General features: G+C 40.8%; 1 protein-coding gene and 1 pseudogene across 2 annotated transcripts in view; both read left to right on the plus strand.

The window, feature by feature from the left end:
• The window catches only part of KCNH1 (potassium voltage-gated channel subfamily H member 1), a 375,869-nt gene that overhangs the window by 218,529 nt on the left and 129,652 nt on the right, over nt 1–27,688 (plus strand). The window lies entirely within an intron of this gene.
• Nucleotides 1–27,688, plus strand: part of LOC121473052 — a 74,463-nt pseudogene that overhangs the window by 45,761 nt on the left and 1,014 nt on the right.

The raw sequence follows: 27,688 nt of genomic DNA on the forward strand, positions 1-27,688 counted from the left end.
GCTGGAAATCCCTATAGGCATCAGATGCTGCTGAAGGGGTTGATAAAAATGGGTTTAACAGAAGTCCTTCTTTGTGGTCTCTCATCACTAAATCATTACCTGTTGGAAAAACAGTTTTCTAGATGATATACTTACAGTAAGCCATACTGAACTACCAAATCCTATTATTCCTTACTCTGAGTCAATTGCTCTTCACGTGGACAAGGTCATGGTTTCTGAAGCAGGATGTGAGGTAGAGGTGGGAGGCGAGTTGCCTCCTTAATATGTCTATGCTTTTAAAAGGGGATAAAATATGGAGCATTTGGGGGGCTCAGTCAGTTAGGCATCCAACTCTCGATTTCAGCCCAGGTCTTAATTCCAGAGTTGTGAGTTTGAGTCCTGCTTTGGGCTACTTAAAAAGAAAAAAGAAAGAGAATAAAAGAGGTAATATTGTAGTAAACGTGCTCCTAAAACAAAATGTGATTACAGATAGTAAACAATTGCCTTCCATCCCTGATAGTAAATGTGACTATTAATGCAGAGCTTTATCATTCAGACATGCAGTAAATGAATATGATCTTGCGATTCTCTGGTAAACAATGTCTATCACTTTGTTATTTTCAATTAGCCATGGCCTCCCCAGGACTACCCTAGCGTGGGCCAAGATAAGAACACATAGAGGTCAAGTAATATCCACTTAAGGATATTCATCCCCGGTATGTCAGATGCTGGGAGACTTTACTGCAGAGACATAAGAATTCCAGCCCAATATTTGCTGATAACAGTTACTGGAAAAGAGTTACAGAATAGAAAGATCAGTGTTCAGCAAGAATGGGAGGAGTGTAAACATTTGTCAAATGGTTTGCTTGGTCTTTCCACCTTCTAAAGAGGTAAGCATATTAGTGGTTGGTTTCCTGATAAATTATACAACAGGATCCTTCAGGGGGTCCATTTCCTGAAGGTGATTGCTCAGCATCATGGAGCACTGAACACTGTTAGCACCAGTAATGGTCTATCAGAATGGTCCAGTGGTCTAGAAATGCCACTCACATGTTTCTTGAAAGTACATTAATTCAGCCTGAGAAGAAGAGCTTTGCCCCAGACAATTGATGCACTGTTACATCATCCCTTTTTCTCTCTTCTTCCAAGAGCTCTTCCTACCTTCTCAGGTCTGGTGAAATGTAGGCCTATATTGGATGATTTTGAATATTTGCAGGCTACATTCCTTATTTGTTTCTCTATGGCATTTTAGAGAAAAAACAACTTTCTCCTTAACTTGTTATTGACTTGTTAATACCTATAATGAATGAGGGAATGTGGGTGGGGGGGGCAGTCATCCCCAGCTGGGAAACAGCAGCTCCTTAGGGTTCCTGCAAGCTACCAGAGTTATCACTGAGGGTTTTTCTGTCTTGTCTTACTCCAGCTATTTTGTCACCTGAAATCTGAAAATAGTAACACCACACAAGGGTGGCGTGAGTAATAAATATCCTGATTAAAGGTGCTAGCCCTGCACCCCACACCTTAGTAACCACTCAGTAAGTGTTAGTTGAGTCTGAATTCCCCCACCATCCCTGAAGAATCACCTCATTAAAGCATTGTACCTTTGGTTAGAGTATAAAAGGTATTTTTCATCATGTCCATTTGTTAGCTCAGTCCCTCGCCATCTGTGTTCTTTGTCCATCTGCCAACCTAGAAAATTCCTCTTCTTGTTTCTAAACTATGAGTTCAGTTTTTTTTTTTTTAAGATAACACTTTTTATATTTCAGGCTTTACTAAAGTGGAGTGTGATAGAGAATTATTATTTCCAAGGAATACTTTAGCGTCTTATCTAGATAATTAAGATCTTATGTGTTCTATAGGTGAGCTCCCTGGTCAAGGGAGGAGAGAAAGCAACATGCTCTTGTGCCTTCACGCTATTTTTGGCTAACGGAGCAATTGGGAAATCCAGAGCTGGTGGGGACAAAGCCAAAGTTGCAAGTATGTTAGATTTACTGAGTAGGCACTTGTTGGGTCAGTGTCCCTAGCCAGCCTGCAGTGAGTGGAATTAGAACACTCAGCAGGGAGAAGTTTGTTCTTTGGAGAAATTTGTTAAAGAAGGAGCTCATGTTGTATCCAATTTAAACCCTATTTTCAGAAGTTTGCAGGATTCTCTTGCATCGTGTCATCTCACATATATTTTTTTAATCCCAAATAGAATGTGTGCATAGGGATTTGAAAATCCTTGTCCAAGCACCTCTCCCCACCTCACCCCACTCCATGGTGCTTATTATTGTAGTGTTTACAATATACTAGGGTTGCTTGCACTTGGAGATTCATTGGTTCTTAGAAAAAAAAAAGCCTCTTGATACATATAGGAAAAAAGCCTACTAGTGGGCAGTTTTCCCCCTATTAAAATAAAAGAAGACATCATAGAAGCCTTGGGGTATAACATGTTAGCAGCTGCTGTTCCAACATAGATTCAAGATTCTGGATGTTCATGGCCCTGTTACCTTTTCCCTATGCCCAAGAAGGTTGGTTAGGTTGTCACAGTAGGTTGTGGAAAGAAATAGGCAAGTTTCTTCAGTGGTTTTAAGAACATCAACATTTGATCTAGCTTTATAGGGGAGTAAAAGTCACCATCTCACAATTTATTATTATTTTTCCCAGCCTGACTCATATTCTAAAAGTCAGCTTCACTGTGCAGGGAGTAAACTACATTCCCTGTTCCCTGGTGGCTCTTTTTACAGTGCAGAGGATCCCAGAAGCTTTATGCTGGAAGAAACCAGCTGTGCGCATCTAGTCTCTGGGTCTTACAGGGGACCTTGGAGGCTGGTCTGTTACAGTGTTAAAATGGTATCGAAGCACCATGGCTCCCTCCTAGAAGAGGGCAGTCGGACATGCAGTAAGTAGTGGAGATGAGCGTAGCTGGGAGGAGGATGAGGCATAAGCAATGAATCTCTTCGATACTTAAGTAGTACTGAACAGGGAAGTAGTCCTATGTGTTGGGCCATTGGACCAATGGACCATTTGGGGGGTCCAGATTTTGAACCTTTTTTTTTTTAAAGTATCAAGGACAGATTTTTGCAGATGCTCATGTTGTTTTGCCTGAACTCCTTTTTATTTACTGGCCCACATTTGCAGGACAGCTGGCTGGGGGGTCCATTTATGGGGACAAAGGTAACAGGCCAACAGAGGATTCAAAACCACAAGTTTGTCCTCATTAGGAGAAGCTTGCTTACCAGTGGTGTAAACCATGGCATCTTTCCTCCTGATGGTTTTGGTGAGCTTGTAATTTGTTTGAGTTTTGTTATTTAAACTGTAGCAGGGAGGCTGCTGTAAGTTAGGAGACCTAAGGGGCCTTTTGTGTCTGAAATGATAGCTCCACAGAAAACTTTGGATATTGGCCAGGACCGTCCCCTGGCCTCTACAGTATCTCTTGAAAACAGAGCCTTATCTTTCTCTTCAGCATCTCTGGAGAAGACTCCAAACTTGACTTTGCAAAATGCTAGACGCAAGTTCTTCCCGATGTCTCATCCCCAGCCACCTGGTATGATGTTATCATTTCCATTTTGTCCTTTCCTGATGGGGCACAGGGGAGAGCCTCATTACCCCTAGCATCCCTCCAGCCTTCCCTGGGGCATGTATGCAAACGGTAGTGTGAAACAGCCCCAGCCTGGTTTAGTTCTCAATGTTCGGAATTGAATTTTTCCCTTCTTTTCTCTTGTCCTTTATAATATATTTTCTTTTCCTGCCCCTTCATTTACGCCACTCAAAGCTTGGAACACCTGCTGGGTATTTTGTTTCTTATTTTTTTGTTTTTGATCTCAGCTGCTTTTTGTGAAGGAAAAGCTCCAGAGCCACTAGCTAAGGTGTGTGCATTGCCTTGACCGAAAGAAAAGTGCCCCAATGCAGTTAATGCTACGGAGGAGAGACATCTAGTCTATGTCCCATGTTGTTGCAGACTGAGAAAAATAGATACGTGTTCAAATATTTCCTGGAGAAGCTTTTCAGAAAACATCAGTATACACACACGCACGCACGCACACACACACACACCCTTCTCGCTCCCAGCTCTGGTTAGCTTATTCATGGGTGCTGAGGCCTTTCCTTTATTCGAGGTCGATCCTCCTTTAGACAGGCTGTCAAGCGATTCTTCACTTGGACCAGGAACGAGAGAAGCCAGCCTACAAGTGCCAAGGCAATTCCTTCCACTATGAGTACAAAATATTTCCTTTGAAGTCTATCTTCTGAGTTTTAAAAGATACTAGAATATTTCTAAATGAAGCTAAGTAGAATATTACTTTAAAACTGGAGTCTAATTTGACATAAAGTTATTCTCTTATAGCTTTCAAGGGACTTTTCCTGCTGTCAACCTAAAAAGACTTCTGAAAAACGCTGTTTTATTTTTAAGATCACAGGCATTTGTTTAGCTCTTTACAAAGCCTTTTCCAAAAGCAATAACAGCAACAACATTTGGCGTTTACTAATTGCTGACAGCGTGAAAGATGCTCTCCTAAATGTTTTCCAGGCACTAGCTCATTTAATCCTCTCAATAACTGTATTGATTACATGCTATGTTGTCCTCGTTTTCAGGCATGGAAACTGAGGCATTTGAGGGGGCTTATTCACTTTCCCTAAATTGCCTGGTTGGCCAGGACTAAGGCAAGGGATTTCTTTCTAGGTATGAGTGATTCCAAGGTTCTTGAACTTCCCATCACCCTGTGTGGCCTCTTAATCAATGTCATGTGAGAATCCTGAGTGTTAGAGCAATTAAGTGACTTGATTCTGGTTGCCCAGCCTGAAGTGGTGGAATAAAATTTAACTCTTTTTTCCTTTTCCTTTCATTGGTTTTCCTTCCTATGTCATGGGGCTCTAGGTCGGTATCTTAGTGAACTGAAAGCATCCATTGAGTCCCTACTGTGCTCCAGGTACCCAGGTAACCTTTGATGTTGCAAAGAGAACTTTCTGTTCTTTAAGAATTCACAATCTAAGTTTAGGGGGTTATACAGATAAAAACACAGTGACAAATGCAAGCGATATAATTAAATGCTCTACTAGGGTGTTACCTAGTGGCTTAGTGGTTGAGCATGTGCCTTTAGCTGAGGTTGTGATCCCAGGATCCTCGGATCGAGTCCCACATCAGGCTCCCCACAGGGAGCCTGCTTCTCCCTCTTCCTATGTCTCTGCCTCTCTCTCTGTGTCTATCGTGAATAAATAAAATCTTAAAAAAAATGTTCTACTAGGGCTAAGGATGGGGTGTTTTGGGGACACAAGGGATGGGTGGCTATCCCAACCTAGGGACTGTCTAGAAAAACTTTGTAGGGGGACTGAGTCTCTAGGAATGAATGGGAGTTAATCAGATTGAGACAAGGGAGACGTTCTGGAGAAGAAGGAACACCTTATACAAAAGCCCAGATATATTTGAGAGCATGGAGTCTTTGGGGACCTCCAAGAACTTCTGTGTGACCTTGGGTTTAGAAGAAAAGAAGCCAGAGAGATGGATGAGATTTGAATCATAAAGAAAACTATAGGTCATGGTAAGCAGTGTTAGCTTCTGCAGTTGGTTGGGTGTCATTGAAGGATTTTAAGCAGGTGTTGTAGAAAATGGGCTAGAATAGATGAAGTAAGCTTGGAGGCAGGGAGACCCAGTTAGGAGGCTATTAGAAGTGTCTGGTTAAGAAATGATGAGGGTCCTGTTTTCAGGCACAGGCAGTGAGTCAAGCTTTTCCTGCCTCTCCAGGATACACTTAGTTGATTTGTTTGCTGCTTTCAGCAGCCAGCATGTCTACCTGCTGTCTGTGTTACCACCAAGTCTTCATCCCTTGTCTTTGTAGTATCTGCCTTTCTTTGTCTTTCTGTACTGTGAGTCATGTACTGTCGCTCCTCTGAGACCTCGGCTCCTCGGGGGCAGCAGTGTATCTTTCTCATCTTTGTTCTCTCTGTCCAAGTACTGTGCCTGGTACGTGGGCTTCAGGATTAGCATGGCTATAGTCTACAGTCCTTTTTGAGAAGTAGTAGGAAGAAGGGACTGTTGGAAAGAAAGGGTGAGGGAGGAGAATTCTTTTGCGCTACGGTAAATTGAAGAGTACTGGCAGATGAGAATTTTCTCTGACTCCACTTGGACTCTGCCAGAGGGCATCAGCCTTCTTCTGGGACTGAAGGTAATTTCCTGGCAGGCTTATTGTTTACTCTCAGTAATGTTACACAACTTCTGTGCCGTCTCTTCGATATAGATGAGACTTCAACATAAATAATGAGAGTCAAGAACAGCATCTGTCGTTCTTTCTTTTTTAACCTTTATTCTTTTTAAATTAAGTTTTCCATTTTAATTCCAGTATAGTTAACATACAGTGTTATATAGGTTCAGGTGTACAATGTAGTGATTCAACAATTCCATACCTCAGTACTCTGTGCTCATCATGATAAAGGTACCACATTTGTTGTTCCATTACCTATGTTCCTAAATACACACCTGCCCTCTATACTGGAAGTGAAACCCTGCACTCTTCCCTATAAATTCTGTGGGAGAGGGGCACCTGGGCGGCTCAGCGGTTGAGCGTCTGCCTTTGGCTCAGGGCGTAATCCCAGGGGGGTCCTGGGATTGAGTCCCATATCTGATTCCCTGCAGAGAGCCTGCTTCTCCCTCTGCCTATGTCTCTGCCTCTCTCTCTGTGTCTCTCATGAATGAACAGATAAAATCTTAAAAAAAAAAAAAAGGCTTCTCATAGTTCTATGAATTCTGTGGGAGATGGTCATTTAGTTCATGGGCTTTCAAAATTTCTTTATCCTATGGAATACAAAAGTCTACATGGAAGCCCAGTATAGAAATCACATTTTTACAAGGAACTGCTCTTGTTGAAGCCAGAGCCAGTTTGGGAGATCTGATGCCTTGTCCATGGGCTCTTTGTCATCAGATTCCTGCCTCCAAATAAAGAGACTGTGAAAATCACTACTTAAGAACATCAACATTTTCCTTTTACCTGTTCACTTGGCTCAGTTTCTCTTAAGTTACATATGGCTTTTCACAGGTACTTGGTAGTTTTGTTTTTATGGTCTTAATTGCTCCACCACTTTTTGGGCTCTAGTGTCTTCCAAAAAGAGGGGATTTGGACATTCTTCTGCCTAACCTCCCAGCTTCTTGTTGTTCTTTTTCTTTTTTTTAAGATTTTATTTATTTATTTTATATAGAGAGAGTGCAAGCTAGGGGGAGGGGCGGAGGGAGAAGGAGAGAGAATGTTAAGCAGACTCACTGCTGAGCATGGAGCCTGACATGGGGTTTGAACTCACCACCCTGAGATCATGACCTGAGCCGAAACCAAGACTCAGACACTTAAGCAACTGAACCGTGTAGACACCCCCTCTCAGGTTCTTATATACCATTCTTCATCAGTGACTGGTAGATGGTTTTGCACCTAGGAGTAAATGCCTCCAGAGATCCAAAGTCAGAGGTAATCATCATTTAGATAAAAGATTTCTTTGAAATGATAAGTGTTAAGGAGGTAGTGCTTCACTTGAATTCATGCAATTTATGGTTCTGGTTAAAAACTTAATTATACTCATGGAGTTTGGCACACCTGAGTATCTTTCATGGCCTTCATGTTCTTACCAACTGTGTTAAAATTACTACTTGGCCTTATGGAATAAGAGGCTGAATTCTGTCCTGAAGATTTTTCGGGGTTACTGATAGGCTTAGAAAGGAAAGAGACCCTAACTTGTTTGTGCCTACATGTGAAAAATGTAGTCATTTATTTGTCTCGAGCACACACAAGAAGCATCTGTTCACATGAAATTTGGTAAAGAATGCCATAATTAGAAGAAATGAAGGGGGTTCTTTGGGCATGAGTTGTTAGGTGCTCTTTTGGAGATAATCAGTCATTCCTCCTCTTCTGTTCTCAGAAGGCTTTACCATTCATGTACAGAAGGTTATCAGGAGGTGAGGCAAGGGGCTCCCAAGTCAGCCCTGCAAGGTGGCTTTGCAATGAATTCTTTCTGTCCAGTAAAATAATTGTGAGGTTGTGCCTCACTTGAGAAATTGGATTCATAAACACGACATAGTTAGTAGTTGTCAGCTCTGTGAAGGGTGATTATTCACTTTGGAAAAGGTCTTTGTGAGTATGTGTATTTATCCAAATTCTTAAAAATAGCCCTCACTTAGTGCTTCCCAGGGATTGTTTATAGATCATTAACAATCTAGAGTAAGAAGAGAAACTTTAAAACCAAGATGTTTAGGAATCTTCTGGCTCTTTGAAGAACAGTCTGCAAAGATGATTAAGACTCTCAGAAATGAGGCTCACCTGGGTGGCTCAGTGGGTTAAGTATCTGCCTTTGACTAAGGTCATGATCCTGGAGTCTTGGGATCCAGCCTGCTTCTCACTCTCCCTCTGCTGCGCCCCCTCCTCTCCCCCCCGCCCTTGTGCTCTCTTGCTCTTTCCAAAAAACAAAAAAAACCCAGAGGAATCTCTAAGATCATTTAACTTCCTCAAATTCAACTTATACATACCTTTCTTTTTGGAAATGTAACACCCATTGAATGATTTGTCTAAAGAATACAGCAACTATAATTTGCTGATACTTGATTTTCTGTATTATATATAAGAAATTGTCATTTATTTCTGAAATTCCATTTCAGTCAATGGAATGAAATCTGCAGCCCCTTCTGAGATGGCTTCCAGGCTGAAGGAGTGAGACGAAAAGCTTCTGCCCTACCAAGCAGAGAGGACTTGACTTTCTCTCACTTTGATTAATGTCACTTGTAGTCTCTGAAGGGAAGTGTTTACTTGGAAATGTTATTCTCCTCCAGATAATGATTATTATCTTTTCAAGGTTACATTTTTTTATCTACTTCTAGAGCGAGACCAAATAACCCTTGTTGTCCTTAAATGTGTTTATAGTTGAGTTTTTCCACAATGTGTTTTTACACAATTTTAATGTAGGAATATCTGATGTCAGCAACAGCCACAAATCCTCAGAACCAATGAAACAGATTGTGACAGAGGGAGAAAAAAAGTAGAAGATTTGAGAAGACTCTGGATTGGGAAAATTAGTTTATCAGATTACACCAAGATACCTGGAATGTTTATTTTGAGCTTTAAATATTTATTGAGTGTCTGGCGTATGCCAAAAACTTACAGGCTAAGTTAGGTTTAAGGAGAGGATTATCAAACATCTGAGCAGGACCAGATAAGAGGCCATGGTCTTCTTGGGCAGGCCTCAGCAGGAATTCCCTGTTTTAGTACACTGGGCCTTTGACAAATTGGGACATATCCAGAGAGGACCGGCTGCATGGAGAAGGCTTTGGAAGCCATTTTGTTTGAGAAACTGTTGAGCAAATAGGGGCAGTTTACATAAAGAAGAGAAAATTTTTGGTAGAGATCATAAAAGTTTTTAAAAAATCTTTACTGATATGATCACCAGCAGCCACATGTAGCCTTTTCAATTTAAATTAATGAAAATTGAGTAAAAATTTAATGACTAGTTTCTCAGTTATACCTGCACATTTGGCCAATGCACAGATATAGTAATTTCCATCATTGCAGAAAATTTTATTAGATGGTGCTGCTCTAAATAACTGAAGAATTTCACATGAGAGAAAGAATAGGTTCATCCTGCATATTTCTGGAAGGTATAGTTATGCCCAGTGGAGAACTACAGAGAAAATTTTTCCAACCTTTGAGTTTGGTCAGAAACCAAAGAAGCAGAGTATGAAGTTCTCTAAGAGGAGAAATACTGACTCTTGGTGACCTTTGTCAAAGATGCTGTAGCAGGAAGGATGAATAGATGGGTGCCACAGTTTACCCAGCCCACTCCCACATCTGTCGGGGCTCTTTCCAGCTCCTTTGTTGTTTGGTTATAGAAAGTACCTGGTAGTCTGGTTGAGACTAATCTCAGTCCCCTCTCTCAATTCTGTCTTAGTCTGATTTGAACCCTTCTTGGGAAGGCTGGTAATTCATAAGGTTTATCAAAAGCTTATTTCTCATTGAAATTATGCCTAGTAAGTACTTATTTCTAGAAATCTGAAAATGGAGATATCTTTTCTGAATATAAATTTGGATGGGTGATGGATGGAGATAATGGAAAGGCATTGTTTCCTAACCCTGTGTAGGCTTGAATTATCCAAGGTCCTGTATATTTAAATACTTGAACATAAGCAGAGTGGAACATCAATTTAAGTTGGCAACAAGGGACGCCTGGGTAGCTCCATGGTTGAGGGTCTGCCTTTGGCTCAGGGCATGATCTGAGGTCCCGGGATCGAGTCCTGCATCAGGCTCCCCTTTGGGGAGCCTACTTCTCCTTCTGTGTGTGTCTCTGCATCTCTCATGAATAAATAAATAAAATCTTAAAAAAAAGAAGTTGGCAACAATATTTTCTTTGGATAAGCTGCAAAGTAAATAGTTGGCCTATGTGTTTGGTGGAGTGTGTGTTTGCAGGGAATCTTTATAGCACAGTCATGCTTCCTCAAATGCTTGGTTGAACTTACAGAGAAGTAAGGGACCATGACTAATAGGTATTTATAAAGCTCTTTAGTAGCTTTTAAGGAGACTGTGCCTGATAACTCAAAAAAATTGTTTCTGGAAATCTAAGACCAGGGTTGGTTACCTAAGCACATTTCTTAACTGAAACTTGATGGTGTTGCCTTACATAAGAATCTCCCCTCTGGTGAAGCCTGGGCAGTTTTATTGGTCTTTTGTAGTTCTGAAATGACACTCTCAAACTGACTGAGAGTAGCTGAGGAAGAAAATGACACACATCAAATACATTAGGATCATCTCTCCAAGAGGTCAAGAGAGAAAGAGTGGCAGAGTCTTGGAGAGACAGATTGTCGTTGGAATACCTCAGTTATCTTGGATTGACTTTGTTATTTTCCAAACTCTCAATGGGAAATCATTGTCTACTTTTTTTTGTTTAAACTTTTGTCTTTAAATGTCTTTTAATTTGTTCCTTTGAATGGCATAAACAGCTGGTCTCCCTTCTTTCTTTCTTTTTCTTCTCTTATTCAGTGCAGAACCTGGTTTACTCTTATCCAATGGTTGGAGTTAAAATATACTCTAGATGAGTGTTTTATCATTGACATAATTCCAACTCACCCTGTCCTTGAAGTTCAGGTACTTTTTCTGTGCCCTGACCCGCCAAAGAAATTTCTCCTTGAGGCAAACACAGATGCATTTACCTGCCGGAACTAAGTTTCTTCAGGAAAGTATCCTTGGTTTGATGGGACTATACTGAGGAAGGAGCTCTTCCCTATCCCTGAACATGGGAAGTTCTCATGGACAGTGAGGCTTAAATCACGCTAAAGGATGAGGAGGTGTTTGTGGCATGGATGAGGGAGGGAAAGCATTCCAGGCAGTGGGAGTGGCCCATACAAAAGAAGAGAAACCCCAGAGCTTAAGATGTTTAAAGGAAATTCCAAGGTGGTTCTGTGAAAAGAACTAGTGGGAGAAGTATTCATTTATTTACAAATATTTATTAAACGCCCATGATGTGCTAGGCACTGTTCTAAACAATGAAGATATATTAGTGGATAAAACAAAGATTCCTGCCCTTATGGAACTGATATGTCAGAAAATAATCAATACATACAAAATGACAGTGTTAAAGTAGTTATTTCTAAAGAGCTTAGAACATGATAAGGGCTACATGAGTGTTTGGTTGATAAACCAGATAATTTTATGTATTTGCTTGAAGTCAGTAAGTGCTGTGGAAGTTAAGGGGTGGGGATCATAGAGTTTGGTAAGGGAAGTGGGAAGCACCAAAGGGAGGCATTAGGAGTGGGTTGTAATGTTACATCCTCTTTGAGAAATCTTTTGGAAAAAGTACCATTGAGCGAAGACTTAAAAGAGAACGGAGTTCATTATGTAGTTATTTTAGTAAAGAGCCTTCCAGTGTAGGTAATAGCCCTTGCAAAGGTCCTAAGGCAGGAGAATGTCCTTGGGAAACAGCAGGGAAGCCAGGGTGGAGAAATGAGGTTGGAGAGACAGAAGGGACAGACAGAAGGTCATCCTCGGGACTTCTGGGTCATCCTAAGGATGAGTTTTTATTCTGAGTAAGATGGAGAGTCATAAGAATATGATCTGACTTAAGTTTTAGGAGGTTGGTCTGGTTGCTCTATTGAAAATAGATATTAGGGGGACAATATTAATGGCCACATGAAGTCACTTAAGGTACCATCCTAAGTAAAGGGCATTGTAATAACCCTAGGAATTTTATAAGAAAGAGATTGTTCCTATCGAAACTCACATTAGGGAGAGTACTGTACATAGAAGTGAAACTTAACACTGGACATGTTTGATTAGGTAACAAAGATATCCACTAAATGCCTTCTGAGAACCATGTGTCCAGTTAACTGCAGGCCTTTTGTTTTGCTGAGTGGGAACTGCAGTTTGCTGCTAGAGCTGAGTTGTCAGAACCATGGAAGAGAGGCTAAGTGGGCCTTCCTTCCCAACTTCCCTCCACTAGAGCTCATTTCCAGCTTAGACTAGGATTCTTATTAAATCAGACTACCCAGAGAGCCCTGTGTTTCAGTCCCTCCATCCTAAGGAGCAATGCAGGGCGGGGGGGGGGGGGGGGGGGCGTATCCTAAATGACCTTGGGCATCCTTCAAGATATACCTAGTTACATAAACTATACACACTTCCATGATGGCCTTCTTTTTCCACCTCCAGACCCCCTAGGCGAATGTTCTCTTCCTTCATTCTGGGAGCAGTTTTATTCCATTCTTTAGTAATAATGATTAATTGTTATTCAGAAAGTCATTGCAAATCATAGGTGAAAGGGTCTGCTCTTGAACAATGGGGTTTAGCTGGAGCTGTCTCAGAGGATTAACTGCCACTGTCCTAGAAGATATGGACCCTACCTGGGTATGGAGCCCCTGGGGTCTTTGACATAGATGAGTAGCTTTCAAAACCCCTGTTTAGAAAGGACAGTCTTGGGCATTACATAATGTTAAAGAGGTCCATTCTCCAAGAAGCTATAACAACTGTAATGTATATGTGTCTAAAAATAGAACATCAAACTGGAGGAGGCAGGGGCACCTGAGTGGCTCAGTCCGTTGAGTGTCTGACTCTTGGTTTCTGTCCGCTTAGGTCATTATTCGGGGTCCTGAGATCGAGCTCTGAGTCAGGCTCTGTGCTCAGCATGGAGTCTGCTTTTCCTCTCTTTGCCCCTCCTCCCACTTACCCTCTCTCTCAAATAAATAAATAGTTAAGTTTTTTTAAAAAAAGACCTATATGAAGCAAAAACTGAGAACTGCAAGGAGAAAGAGATGAACCTACTATCATAATTGGCAATTTCAACAACCCTCTATCAGAAATGGACAGATCCAGCAGGCAGAAAATGAGTAAGGACAAAGTTGAACTCAACAATACCATCAGTCAACTGGACATAATTGACATCTATGGACTACTTCATCCAACAGTAGCAGAATACACATTCTTCTCAAGCTCACATGGAGCATTTACCAAGAGAGACCATATTCTGGGCCATAAAACACACCTAAACAAATTTAAAAGAATAGACATCACATAGTATCTGCTGTCAGACCACAGTGCAATTAAATTAGAAATCAGCAGAAGAAAGATAACTGGAAAATTTCCGAAAGAACAATCTGACAACCTACTTTAAGGCAGCATGCTTTGTTGAGTGCCTGCTTCATGGCAGGTCCCAAGGGTAAGCACCATGGCTGTGTCCTTGGTGCACTCATTCCCTGACCCCATGGTCTGTCAGTACTTGTATAGTAAATAACTGAGGATTTGGCAAAATAGTAAAACTTACCTGGACTTTGTAATCTACTGGTGAGAGGTAGGAGTAGGGTGGCCAGAGACTCTGACAATGATAGCATATTCCATAAGTGCTCTGAGATCTATATGTTACTATGGACACATTGAGGATGCAGACCTTATCAATGCCTCATCGATTGTTTTTGTTTTATTATGTTCCATCCTTTGCCTGTTTCTTCTTGTACTGCATGGTAAGTTCCTGTGTCTGTTATTCTCTGCACACTGTAGTACATACAAGAGGGGGCTTTTAAAAAAATATTTTATTTATTTATTCACGAGAGACACAGAGAGAGAGGGAGGCAGAGACATAGACAGAGGGAGAAGCAGGCTCTGTGCTCTATGCAGGGAGCCCAATGTGGGACTTGATCCTCAGACTCTGGGATCACACCCTGAGCTGAAGGCAGACGCTCAACCACTGAGCCACCCAGGCATCCCAGAGGAGGAGGCTTATTAAAGGATTCTTGAAGAAATGATGATAGTTACCATCACTTACTGAGCTCCCTCACAAACATTTTCAATTAATCCTTCAATAGCCTATTGAGGCACATATAATTGATCTATTTAGTATTTATCTCCATTTTGTAGATAAGAAAATGGAATGGACTAATACGTCTAAAATAACCAGCGGAGACGGTGACCATTGGAGCTGATTTGTGAGCGCAGATACATCTGATCCCAAAGCCATGCTCTTAGCCACCACTCTGTTCTAGATCATACCCTTGTGGTGTGAATGTAAGAAGATAATTTAATAAGTCCTACTTTCCAGTTCCTCTTTGGGAAAATGGCAATAATTCTTCTATTTCAGTTAAGACATTCAAATGTGAGTTGTAATGTACACATAGAAAGTACTGAAATAATGACCTGTTTGCTTAATAGCAAAAGCACCTGTAAGCATAGCAATTGCCTTATTCATCTTTGATCTTCCAGGGGGGGGTGGATTTGGGGATTTGCTCCCCAAATCCTTGAGAAGTAGTAGTACTTGTTAACGTCTGTTGCAGTATAAAATTACAAGTTAAGGAGAGATTACATAGTCAAGAAGGGTTTTGCGCACTGATATTTTTAAAAGGTTGGAATTGTATTTATGAAATTGAAGAAGGTTAAATCTATATTCTCTCCAGGTTTAAGAAACTAGCTCTCTACGGCGAATGTGCTTTTCCACCAGGCTCTGAGTTGCCACGTGCCAACTCTGTGGGCCCCGGGCAGACTTGGCAAAGGTGCCGCGTAGGCTCTGTGCCTACACAGCGTGGTCAGGAGGGGTAGGTAATTGCTCACTGGGCTCTGCAGACAAAGGCACATTTTGCAACGCTGCTTTTTGCACGTCGTCCATTGGAAATGTAACTTTCAGAGTATAAGTCATTTTAGTTTGTATGTATTCAGAGTGACTGTAGAATTGCTGTAGCAGATAATTTCATGGTGAGAGGAAAAATGCTTCTTAGATGTTCTCAACTGCAATCCTGAAATCCTGAACTGGAGGTTGTCAGCTTTCTTTCCATGATTGTGCTCCCTTTAAAAAAAGAAGGAAAAGAAAAAATAATCTTATAGTTCTTCCCAGGAGGGTTAAGGTGCCATGACCCTTTTATTGTTTGACCTTTTTGGTGGACTCTTTTCTAGTTGGTTTTATTGTCCAAAATGAGTTGGGCTGATGTGAGGTTGCATGTTTATTATTTTCACTTTATTCTTTGTGACCAGCATGACTAACTCCATACGGAGCCACCTTGGGAAGTCATGAACATAGGGACCTGGGTGTTGGGGAATGGGTATAAGTGGCTCCCCAGAAACCCATTGCTGCAGGTAGAAAACAGTTCGGAGCACACCTACTAATAATGGGTCTGGAGAGTCTCCGCAAATAAAACATAAAAATAACACATGCACTCTTGTCAGTTTGCTAGTTCAGTGCATCTCAAGCTGTCTGTGGTAAAGAACTAGTTTTTTGATTTCTTAAAATATCCATTCCATCTCAGACTAATACTTTTGTCAAAACATAATGAGTTAAATTTGGAAAAATTGAATTTTAAATAGATGAATAAAATACAAGCCAATTTTTAAATTAGATTCAACAGACATAAACTTTTATTTCAGTAAACATACTCAGAACAAACAGAGAAAAAGGATTACAAAGATTGCACATATTTTTTATTTGACATTCACACACTGGTGAAAATTCCTATTACATTTGTACTTTTGTCATTCCTCAATCATAATTAAACAAAGTTATGAGTGAAAAAGCAATTCCTCCTATTAAATGCCTATATGCACACTTTGAATGAACACCATGCATAGGTGAGCTTGCTTCTTGCTTGCTAATTTATTGAGTCTAGGTTGGATTGACAAAAATGCTGTTCTCGGGGGATAGATGATGAAACCCAACCTGAGTGCATCAAGGACACAAGCCATAGTTTAGACACTTAGCAAAAGCATGCTAAATGGAAGTAGTTGTTGGCAACTCGATGGTCTTTTCTGATATGTGGTTCTGGGAACTACACATCCATCTCAAAAAACTGCAGGGCTCCACTCCCAGGTAGAGTCCACATCTTTTAGGATGGTGACAGCTAATCCTCTGAGCCATCCTCATCTAAACCCCTTTATTCAAGAGCAAGTGCTTTCAGAAATGATTTGCAACGACTTTCTGAATAACAGTGAACAAGAATAATTATTACGGAAGAGTGGACTACTCCCAGCATGAAGGAATAGAACATTCTCCTACAGGGTCTGGAGACAGGAAAGAAAGACCTTCCTGGAAGTTTATGTGGCTTATGTTCCAAGGTGTGTTATGAAGGGCATTCAAGGTCATTTAGGATCTGCCCCTGCATTTCTCCTTACGGTGGTGGGATTAACATCCAGGTGCTCTGGGTGGCCTCATATAAATGTTCACTGGAATAAAAAAGCAACTCTAGCTAATTTAGCCTCGCTCAGAATATTCATTTGTAATTTTTATCTAAAATGAGGCAAGTGGTGTTGTGTTTCCAAATTCATCTTCAGTTCTTCATCAGTAGCCAGTTCCAAAAATGCTAGTTAAATTTAAATGATCTTTTGATGAAAAAAAGGAATCCATAGAATTGTCTATGCATACACTTAAAAAATAAATTCCAAACATTTTCTCAAATTCCAAAAATATTTGGTAATAACTTTTTTCAGACATGCTATATCAATATCACCCCATCCTTCAGTGATGCTTGTTAAATCTGGAACATGTTATAAACTATGGAAACTGTATTCTTAAATTGCTAGCTTTTGTTCTGGGTTCTCAGTCTAATCTGTCATTGAAAAACATGTTCCTCAGGGCACCTGGGTGGCTCAGTGGTTGATTGTCTGCCTTTGGCTCAGGGAGTGATTCTGGGGTCCTGGGATCGAGTCCCACATCAGGCTCGGTGAGTCTGCTTCTCCTTCTGCCTATGTCTCTGCCTCTCTCTCTGTATCTCTAATGAATGAATGAATGAATGAATGAATAAATAAATAAATAGATAAATAAAATCTTTAAAAAAATATGTTCCTCCCTTACATGGAAGTATTAATATCATTAAAATAACAAGGACGGATAAAGAAACAAGTTTCGAGCTCTAATTTACATCTTTGTAAATTGGGGACAAAGTTGATAGAACACTAAGCATTTCAGACATTCCTGACACAACTTTTCCTCTTGATAACCATCAAATGTCAACATATAATATGGTTGTTTATTCTTGGCTTCCCTCTCAATAATTTATTCAGAGTAATCATGAATTTAATTCATTTACCTTTACAGAATTTTTGTACAATTTTTACTACATCACTAAATGTAGTAAATGTAGTGTTTCGTTGAGCTGACTTGTTTTTGAAGCAAGTCTTTCTCAACAAAGGCAGCAATGCGTTAATTTACACTCTGGTGCGAAGTTTATTAATCTGTATAATTCCAGAATGTTTTCTTGTCTTTGCAGCTGTGCTCTCAGAACATACTCTACACAAAACTTAAACTCCAAACCACATCTGTTGACAATATAATTTTTTTTAGCTTTATACGTTGGAGAGCTAGCTGTGTCTTTTGGCGGTGAACATGCGGAAAAGGGTGGGATTCTTCATATCACTATCATGTTTGAGTCTTATATGTACTGAAAGATTATTGCCATGTTAGTAGTATTGGTGCACTTGGCAAGTTGCAATGAGAAATCCTTTGCTTGTTTTATTTGGCCTGTGAGTTGGTCTTCCGTATCACTAGTCTGGCATGTTACTCTGTGATATCATTTGAAAGTGGTACTGGAGCTACCCTCTTTGCCACAGATTCACCCAACATTTCTAAGCAAATACCTCTGATGCAGATTTTCACCATTTTATTGATTGCATGAGGGTTTTTTTTTCTTTAGCAACCCAAAGTGCTATTTTATTAGAAGCTTGCAAAGTGTTAATAGGTAAAATTTTGAACATTTGCTTCTGTGGCTTTCTAATGCAGTCCTCTTATTTCAAATAATTCTTTTGGTTTTGAGCTTATTTTTTAAAAAAACATGTGTGAGTAAATTCTGCCCGAGTAGTTTTAGAGGTATCATTACTTGAACATATCTGCCAATAACACACTTTTGGGTTTAGCATGCCTCCCTCAAACACCTGCAAATCCAAACTTTGTTATTGTTGTTTTTTTTAAAGATTTTATTTATTTATTCATGAGAGACACAGAGAGAGAGAGAGAGGCGGAGACACAGGCAGAGGAAGAAGCAGGCTCCCTGCGGGGAGCCCGATGTGGGACTCGATCCCGGGACTCTAGGATCATGCCTTGGGCCAAAGGCGGATGCTCAACTGCTGAGCCACCCAGGCACCCCCAAATCCAAACTTTGTATATGAGGAATGGTACTTCCAAATAAAACTAGCACAAGCTCCTTGGTCTCCATTTTTTTGGAATAACTTCCACTAACATTATTCAGTTTATGTCTATTGATGCATTCAGCCGAGGTAGATCTTTTCTTGACTAACAAATCCCATGAAATTTCTTTTATGGTTTTAAATTAGAGCTAAAAATACATAATACGATTTTTGCTTTCTTAATTTAGCTAATAATGTTAAGCTATAAATAAAGCAAGGTTGCTTAAAAATGGAAACAATCACAAAAATAGCAAGTTATGTAAGTAATACATGCCAACATTTTCTTCATCTGCCTTGTCTTCTCTGGCATCCCTTGTCTGACTTCCTAACTGGCTAACTCATGCTTCTCATCTGAGCTGGCAAGCAGCTAGGTAGACAGACATTTGTCTAGTAACGACTATTTAAAATCCTTCTGTAGCTTAATTCATGGGGAAAAATAGGGAGACCAGGGTTTTATGGCTTGTGTTTTACATTTCATGTCATTTCCTAATGGGCATGGTAGTATTTAATTGTGTCCTGGGAAATGAGACATTTCCCTGTGTAGGATCCATGATTATATTGATTATATTTAACTGGATATGTGGCGTCCAAAACAAGCACCGACTTAAGTCAACATACACATTTTGAGTACTTACAATGTGTCCAGCCCTATGCTAGATGTGGGAGAGAATACTGGAGTAAGTATATCATAGTTTCTTTTTCCTATGATCTGGCAGTTTGGTAGGGAGTGTAACTCAAATATAAAGTTTATAGAATACCTGTTGCTGCATAACAAATTACCCCAAAATGTAGTGATTTAAAAACAGTAGCATTTTTTTATTTAGCTTGTAAATCTGCAACTGGTCATTGGTTCATCATGATGTCTGCTTTCTGTCCCACCCGCTGTCAGTGGCTCAGCTTAACTGGACACTGGATGATCTTTTTTAAGATGGCTCACTCACCTGGGTAGTACCTGAGTGTAGGCTGGGAACCCAACTGGGACTTTGAGCCAGGGACCCAGGTTGCTTTCCATGTAGGCCTCTCCAGAGGCTGTTTGGACTTTCTCCTGGTATAATGGCTGGGTTCCAAGTGTGACTGTCCCCAAGGATGAAGGCAGAAATGCATGCACTTTAAAGACCTAGCCTTAGAAGTCACATGGCATCTCTTCTACCATGCTCTGAAGGCTGATGTAGTCACAAAAGCCTACCACGTTAAAAGAGAGGGGACTAACCTGGTATGTGGCAAGAATATAGAAGAGTAAGTGTGATGGGACATATTGTCATAACCAGCTTTAGAAAACACAATCTACCATACAAATTATTCACTCATTCAACAGTATTTATCAAGCACTTACCAGGTGCTTGACACTGTTAAAGGTTTGGTATTCAGAGATTAAATAAGATGTGGTTTCTGCCTAGAGAAACTTCCAGTTGTAGATGAGAAAGATGATATAATTAACTATGCATCATAAAATGTTATAACTATGCCAGAAGTTTGTGCAAATCACAGTGGTGGCTCAGAAGGGCGGGGGGGTGGTAAGATTCCTCGGGGAAACCGCATTCAAAATGACACTAAAGAGGTGTGTAAAGGCAACAGTTCTCAAAGCAGGATCTTTGTATTCCCAGGGTTCCCAAGACCTTCCCAAAGAGATTGCAAAGCTATTTATACAATACTGCAAAGACTTTATCTGCCTCTTTTACTGTGTTGATGTGTGCATTGATGGTACAAAAGCAGTGGTGTGTAAGTAGCCAGACCTTAGCATGAATCAAGGCAGTCCCAGACTGTATTAGTTGTCATTATATTCTTCAGTACCAAGCACTTGTTAAAACAAAACAAAACAAAACAAACAAAAAAAACCCCCACAGTTTTGCTGAAGAATGCCCTTGATGAAGTGATAAGAATAGTTAAATTTAGTCAATCTTGACCCTTGAGTATATATTTTAACATTCTGTGTGACAAAATTGGAAGCATATGTAAAGCACTTCTGCGTTCTGAAATACGGCTGCTTCAAGGAAAAGCATTTGTGCAATTGGATTCCACGCAGCAACAGGGTTTCCTTTCCTGCTGTTTTCACTGCCATTTTTACTCGAAAGAATAAATGACACATAAAGTATCGCTTTCCAGTCTTGGGTATTTGGACGACATTTTCATGAAAAATCACTGCGGTGAGCCCATCATGTCAAGGAAAATGACTGACAGTATTTGTTACCAATTATAAAATTAAAGCTTTCCAGCAAAAGTTAGAATTATGGAAAACTGGTAACTGCCATCACGAATGTGACAGTTTCTAATACAAAAGACTGTGTGGATTCAATTGATGGCAATATTAACGAGTATGGTTTTTGGTATTGTTTGATGGAATGTGTTGACTTTTGGAAGATCTGCATCACTTAATGAACTCATATTTTTCATATGACCAATGCGTGATGTCACAAAATCATATGTGGGTAAAAGACCCATTCGAAGTGCAAAGTAGACCAGTGTATTCATATAACAGAATATGAAGAGTTCATTGATATGATTTCATATCCCACATTAAACTCTAAGAAGCTACCACTTGTTGAGTTTTAGGGTAGTATCAGAGAAGAATGTCCTTAGTTGTCTGAAAGGGCTATTAAAATATTCTTCCCTTTTCCAACTACATACCTCTGTCAGACTGGATTTTCTTCATATACTTCAACCAGAACACATGCCACCTCAGGTTGAGGGCAGAAGCAGGTACAAAAAATTTAGCTGTCATCTCTTAAACCAGGCATTAAAAAGATTTATATAAATGTAAAGCAGTAGCACTCTTTTTACTAATTTTTTAATGTTTTGGATAGTGTTGCTATTTTTTTTTTCAAAGATTTATTTATTTATTTATTCATGATAGACAGAGAGAGAGAGAGAGGCAGAGACACAGGAGGAGGGACAAGCAGGCTCCACGCCGGGAGCCCGACGTGGGACTCGATCCCGGGACTCCAGGATCGTGCCCTGGGCCAAAGGCAGGCGCCAAACCACTGAGCCACCCAGGGATCCCAGTGTTGCTATTTTTGTAACATACACAATGTCTGTTAACCTCTAATGAACATGTTATTATTTTTAAGTGGATAAATAAATATTTTTAAGTTTTCTCAGATTGACATTGTAACATGGTAAGTAGTGACAGATATAATCTGCATAAACAAAAGTTCTTTGTTGTCCTCAGGGTTTTAAGAGTGGAAAGCAGTCCTAAGGCTCAAATTTGAGACCCCAGTTGAGAGGGTCACATTCATCAGAATAATGGACTTTCTGGCAACAAAGGTCCAGGGGCTGACTGAGGGAACTGGGCATAATCTGGGTACTGAACAAAGAAAGCCAAGACGGGCTTAGGGAGGACAAGGGACAGAGGATCACTATGAGAGACGGAGCCACCCCAGTTGGCAAGGGCCAGTGCCGGGATAGAGTGCTCAGGCCACAGACTACCTAGTTCAAGTCTTGATTCTACCATTGGTTCCTGTGTGATTTGGGCCAAGTTATGTAACCTCACTGTATCTCAGTTTTCAGATATTTAAAATAGGTACTAAAATAGTGCCTGTTATATAGGTCGCTAGGATTCAATGAAATAAGCTCTGTAAAATACTTGACCTAGTACTTGGCATAAAGCTAGCACTCAATAAATGTTAGCTATTTTTTTTTTTTTTTTTACTAAGGTGTTTGGACTCTGTTCTCCAGTAAGGAGAGTGTTGGAAGGCTTTTAAGCAGGAAAAAGACATGACCAGATTAAGATGTGCTGTAAAAAAAAATGCAGGGAGAGTACATGTCATCGTTGGGCCTTTTCTTGATGCAATATGGTCCTTAGGGGAAAAATGTTTAAACTGAGCTCTACTGGCCACTCTTCTGGCAGAAGTCTTCAACCTCAGGAAGCCTCTCGGGCATACCAGTTACTTTTGGAACAATTTTATGCACAACTGGGAATCAGTTCTCTTTTGTGGAAAATATTGCTGGCCTATGAACTTTCAAATTTGGATTTTTTTTTTCTCCTTTTCACTCAAACTGCATTACTAAGTTATAGAATCTTTTTGCTGTCCTCAAGTAATTGACTGCCTGGTGCCCATTCTCACATTACCATAGTTTCTGAGATGGCCATTTGTTACCATGGGTACCATCCGGGCTAGGCTGGGAGGAGCTCACAGGAAGAAAAAGAAGCACTGGTGGCCAAGAACTCACTGGGTTCTTCTGGAGAGTGAAATTCAGCTCATCAGTAATGTGTTGAGAGTTTACTCTATGCCAGGTGCAGAAGAGCAACAGAGGTGAGGAAATATACCTGTCACCCCTACCCTTACAGAACTTGCCTTCCCCGTGGAGAGGAGGCATGTCTAAAGACAACGACATTGTGAGTTATGTGTGACAAGTGCTAAAACAGAAGTAAAAGTGAAGCACTGGGCGAGCCCAGCTGCGTGAGCATGAGTAGTGAAGATAAGTGTGGATAGGCATGTTGGAACCCCCGCCTGGGCACCGACCCAAGGAGGATAGACCAGATGCTGAGTTCAGTGGGGAATTTCTGAAATTTGGAGCCAGGAATGATATGATCCAAAGAGTGTCTTCAGATTGTGGCTACCACTGTGTAGAAGCAAGATTTGAGGTGGTTTGGGAGGGACTGGAGAGAGGATGAGGGCTTGGGGGCCTTTGAGGAGGGATGGCTGTGCACATCAGAAGCAGCAGCAGGAGTGGAACCGGGGAAATGGTCAGATGGGTAACTAAAATGAGGAGGGTGATGGAAGGAGTGTGCAGAAATGATACCAAAATATCATTGAGCCTGTTGAGCCTGCGTGATAGGACTGAAAAGAAAAAAGCAAAGGAGAGGCTGGTAGTTGCAGAGGTCAGGCATTCGATCCATGTTCTTTACTGATTGGCTGATTTAGCTGCAGTGACTTCATGACTCTGTTAGGGTTTAACCAGAGCACTGAGACTTAAATGGTGGAAATAACTGAATACCTGTAAATTCTTCAGCAAAGGGCAGTGCCTGTCCCCTCATTATATTTAATGAAGCTCTGGAAACATCCACTGGTTTCAGAGGTGGGTTTGGTGAGCAAGTCTTGATTTGTGCAAATCCCAGCATCTTACTTAGCCTGACATAGGGCTTCAGGCCTAGTCCCTGTGCACCTGTCCAGCCTCCTCTCTCACTGTCCTCCCCATCCATACCCTGTGCCCAAGGGCTGGACCGTGTGCTTTTGCTTGGAAGTCTTCCTTTCCCATTCCACTGCCATACTCCCAACTCTGTTTATCCTTCAAAACTGTTCTCTGGGGATGCTGTACACCCTGCCCACTCCTACGCCTTAACCCCCACCCCTAAGTCTAGATTGTGCTGACCACACTGTGTCTCATTTGTCTATTCATATAGACACTGCTCTCATCAGACATTGTACCTCAGTGCTAGTACCACGCCTAACACAAGGGAGATGCTCAGTAAATGTTTGTGGAATAAGAGAATAAATAAAGAGATCAAGTTTGGCTATTAGACTGAAGTGATTATCTGAAAACCCATTCATTTCTACATTAATAGTTGAACTGTTTTTAGTTCTAAAGAGGGTACATGGCCTGCAGTTCCTAAGCAGCTGAGCATATACTGCTGCTGATTAAACAACCATGTGCCAAATGGGGCTCACTTTTATCATTCTGACACCCCAGTCCATCTGTTGTAATCAGAGACCAGGGAGGAGAAGGAGCCACCCAAGGGCGGGATACGGGTGGGAGTGGTCCACACTAATGCATTGTTGGTAGAGAATTTAGAGCTATTATAATATCAACTGAAAGTTGGACGATTTTTGTTAGTGTCCCTGAGAGTCATACTGGGGAACAGCCCAAGGTTTCAATCATACCTCTCAGGGCAGAGTAGAGACTATTGTCTGCTCTTTCTGTAGTAAGTGTGGGCCCCTCAGAACTTCCATTTTCCTCCTCTTATTGATGGCGATGTCTAGCTTCCCAGGGTCAGCCAAGCCTGCCCCTGCTCAGGTTCTCTGCCTCCTTCCTTTTAGATTTAGGGGGCAACGAGAGGGTTGACTGGCTCAGAAGAGCCTCTCTGAGTGGAGCTGAAATCTAAGTTTTATTTATTTATTTATGGATTATTTATTTTTTATTTTTAAATAAATTTATTTTTTATTGGTGTTCAATTTGCCAACATGTAGAATAGCACCCAGTGCTCATCCCGTCAAGTGCCCACCTCAGTGCCCGTCACCCAGTCACCCCCACCCCCCGCCCACCTCCCCTTCCACCACCCCTACTTCGTTCCCAGAGTTAGGAGTCTTTCGTGCTCTGTCTCCCTTTCTGATATTTCCCACTCATTTTTTCTTCTTTCCTCTTTATTCCCTTTCACTATTTTTTTATATTCCCCAAATGAAATCTAAGTTTTAGAAGAGAAATAGAGCGCTGTCACGGAATCAGGATCTCTGCCCCTGTGTATATGCTGGATGAGAGTCTACTTCTGGTCTTCCATTTACTAGCCCATGTGTAGACTATAGACTTGACTCAGTGAAAACACCTTTCTGAAACTCCTCCCTGGGTGCTGAATTAAGTTGGAAAACATTTCAAAAGCTACAGAAGCTATGGCATTTTGAAAATTTGACTAGCCAACGTCTGTATCAGAATGAATGTAATATCAATATGATGGCCCATCTTGCAAACCAAATTAGAAGTTTAAAACGTATGGTGATACCAGTGGATCACTCATAAATATTGAGATGGCTAGTGTCCCCCTTGGCCTGAAGCCAGCTGTTAGAGTGACCCAGTTGGTGGGCTGCTCTGATTCTTCCCCTGGAATCTGCAAATGGAGCAAATTCTGCATCTCAGGATGCTGGTTGAGTTTGCCATGTCTGTGCTAAGCCCAAGAGTGGAGATACCAGGTGTAAATAAGGATTTCCACTGCTTATAAGATAAAACCTAAGGATGCCTTTCATGCTGTGTGTCTTGTCACATGACATCTTAGAGTCACCCCATCACCATTCTTGAATTCTAAGAATTAGCTATGCTGAGAGACTTGCAGTTCCTCAACAAGATTTGTTCTTTCAACCATCTGGGCTTGGTCATACTGTTCCCTTTGCCCAGAATTTTCCATTTACCCTCACTTTCTCATTTACCAGAATAATTCAAGACACCGTTCTGGCATCCTCTTATGCAGAGAGCTTTCTTCACTCATTTCCCCAAATGGGGTCAGTTAAATACAGACTTTGTTTCCATGTACTTAATATCACGGCTAAATAACCTCACCTGTCCCCTAGCCTACATTGTCATTGTCCCTGCCTTTTGCACTTTTGGAGATGTTCTTTCCATTGTCTGGAACACCTTCCCACATGCTTCCTTCTATCCTGAGTATTGCCTCTCCAGGAGCATTTCCTAGGGATGGTTTCTTCTGCTTACCTCAAGGCTGATCATATTTTTATATGCACCATTCTTACAGTCCCTGGTAGCTACCCCCAAGGCAACTATTGAGTGGTATTGGTATGGTAAAACTGAATCAGAAATCTGGAGGAATTTACCAGTTGGGCCTTTTCTATTAGCAACAATGCTGTCAACAGAATAGAATATAATAATTTCTGGTTGCTGTTTTTTGGACAGATTTATCAAGATATGTACATATCTTATCAAACAGCTAAATACAAGTTGAATGTTGGGTTTTTTTCCTCCCTAAGCTCAACACATCCACCACTGCTTAGCTTAATTTTTCTTTTGCTTTCTTCCCTCAGGGTAACCTTGACTGTCTTACAGGCCCAGTGATTCAGGGCTGGAAGCCCAGGGCCCTTGACTTGTCCAAAGTGTCATGGCAGACACTCAAGGCTTGGCTGCTCAAAGCCCTGGTGAAGGTTCTGTTCCTTCCTCCTGACATTTGGCCAGCCCCTCTTAGCCATCTCTCTTCATGAAAAATATTGACCTTGCTAATTTCAAGACCTAAAATTACCTTTTTCTCTCCATACTATTCCTTAATCTTTCCTCTTTCAAGTGAGAAAAGAGGAGAAAAAGTAAAGGTTGCAATTTTTTTCTGGTTTCTGTAAAATCTGAACCTAGCCTATGATTATTTCTTCTTAACTAGCAGAAAGTTCAAAAGTTACTAGTTTCTTCAATTAACTACACCCCCTCTTTTATTTTTTTTTAAATCATCAGTACCCAGTTAGCGTTAAGTGCTTCTTGGCTAAGCATGTTCTTTTATAATCTGTTTCATAAAGGCATCATATTCTTTTCCTTAAACATTTTTAGAATAGTTGAACATAACCAGACTTTTTCAAAACAAGGCATCCAGTGGTTACTCACGGATAATTTAGAGGCTCACAGAAGTGGATGAGATAATGGTGCCTGTAAGAATCATGGGGAGTTTTAAAAAAATCTACTTGCTCACCCTCTTCTCACCTCAGTTCACCCCTGACTATAACTAAACCTAGGAAAATATAATCTTAAAAAAGCTGTTTTCATGACTCTGCTATGCCCCCTGATTGACAGTCATGGTCATGATGGTTCCAGGTAGGCAGGACTCATCTGAGGATTGTTGATTTTGCACATGAGTTACACTGGGGAGCAGAAAGGGGGTAGTTAGATGTGATGGTTCCTGAAGGCTTCTGAAAGAGTTAGGTTTTGTTTTGAGTTGGATGTTGAATAATAATAACATAGCAACATGTGCTGAGCATGTACTGCGTGGAGCATTTCATAGATTTCATCATGTTTAGTCCTCACCAAGGATGGTATTATTCTCTATTTGTGCTGATGGGGAAAATGGAGTTCAGAGAGATCAAGTGCTTTGCTCAAAGTCACACAGCAAGTAAGTAGCAGAGCTAGTATTTAACTCTTCAGTCAGTGTGACTGCAGAGCTCTGACTGCTATGATGTGTCAGATTTAGGGGGAGGGAAGCAACAGAGGTTCATGGTACAGGTTATGGCAGGAAAATTATTTCTACCTCATCAAAATCTTTGCAGGAGACAGATATCTGGGCTTATAAGAAGTCCTCAGAGTCAATTACGGACATCACCATTAGGCTGAAAATTGTCTTTCTGTCTCTAAAAAGATGAGAAAGGCCAAGTTTTTATCATCTTGAATAGACCTGGTGTATTATCATCCACTTCAATTTTTCTATCCAATTCCACAATTGTAATTCATAATCATAGTCATTTCTTGGAAATCAGAGGGACTTTAGATTCCCTGCAGCCCTG

The sequence above is a fragment of the Vulpes lagopus genome, chromosome 1, assembly GCF_018345385.1.
Source record: "Vulpes lagopus strain Blue_001 chromosome 1, ASM1834538v1, whole genome shotgun sequence".
NCBI lineage: Eukaryota > Metazoa > Chordata > Mammalia > Carnivora > Canidae > Vulpes > Vulpes lagopus.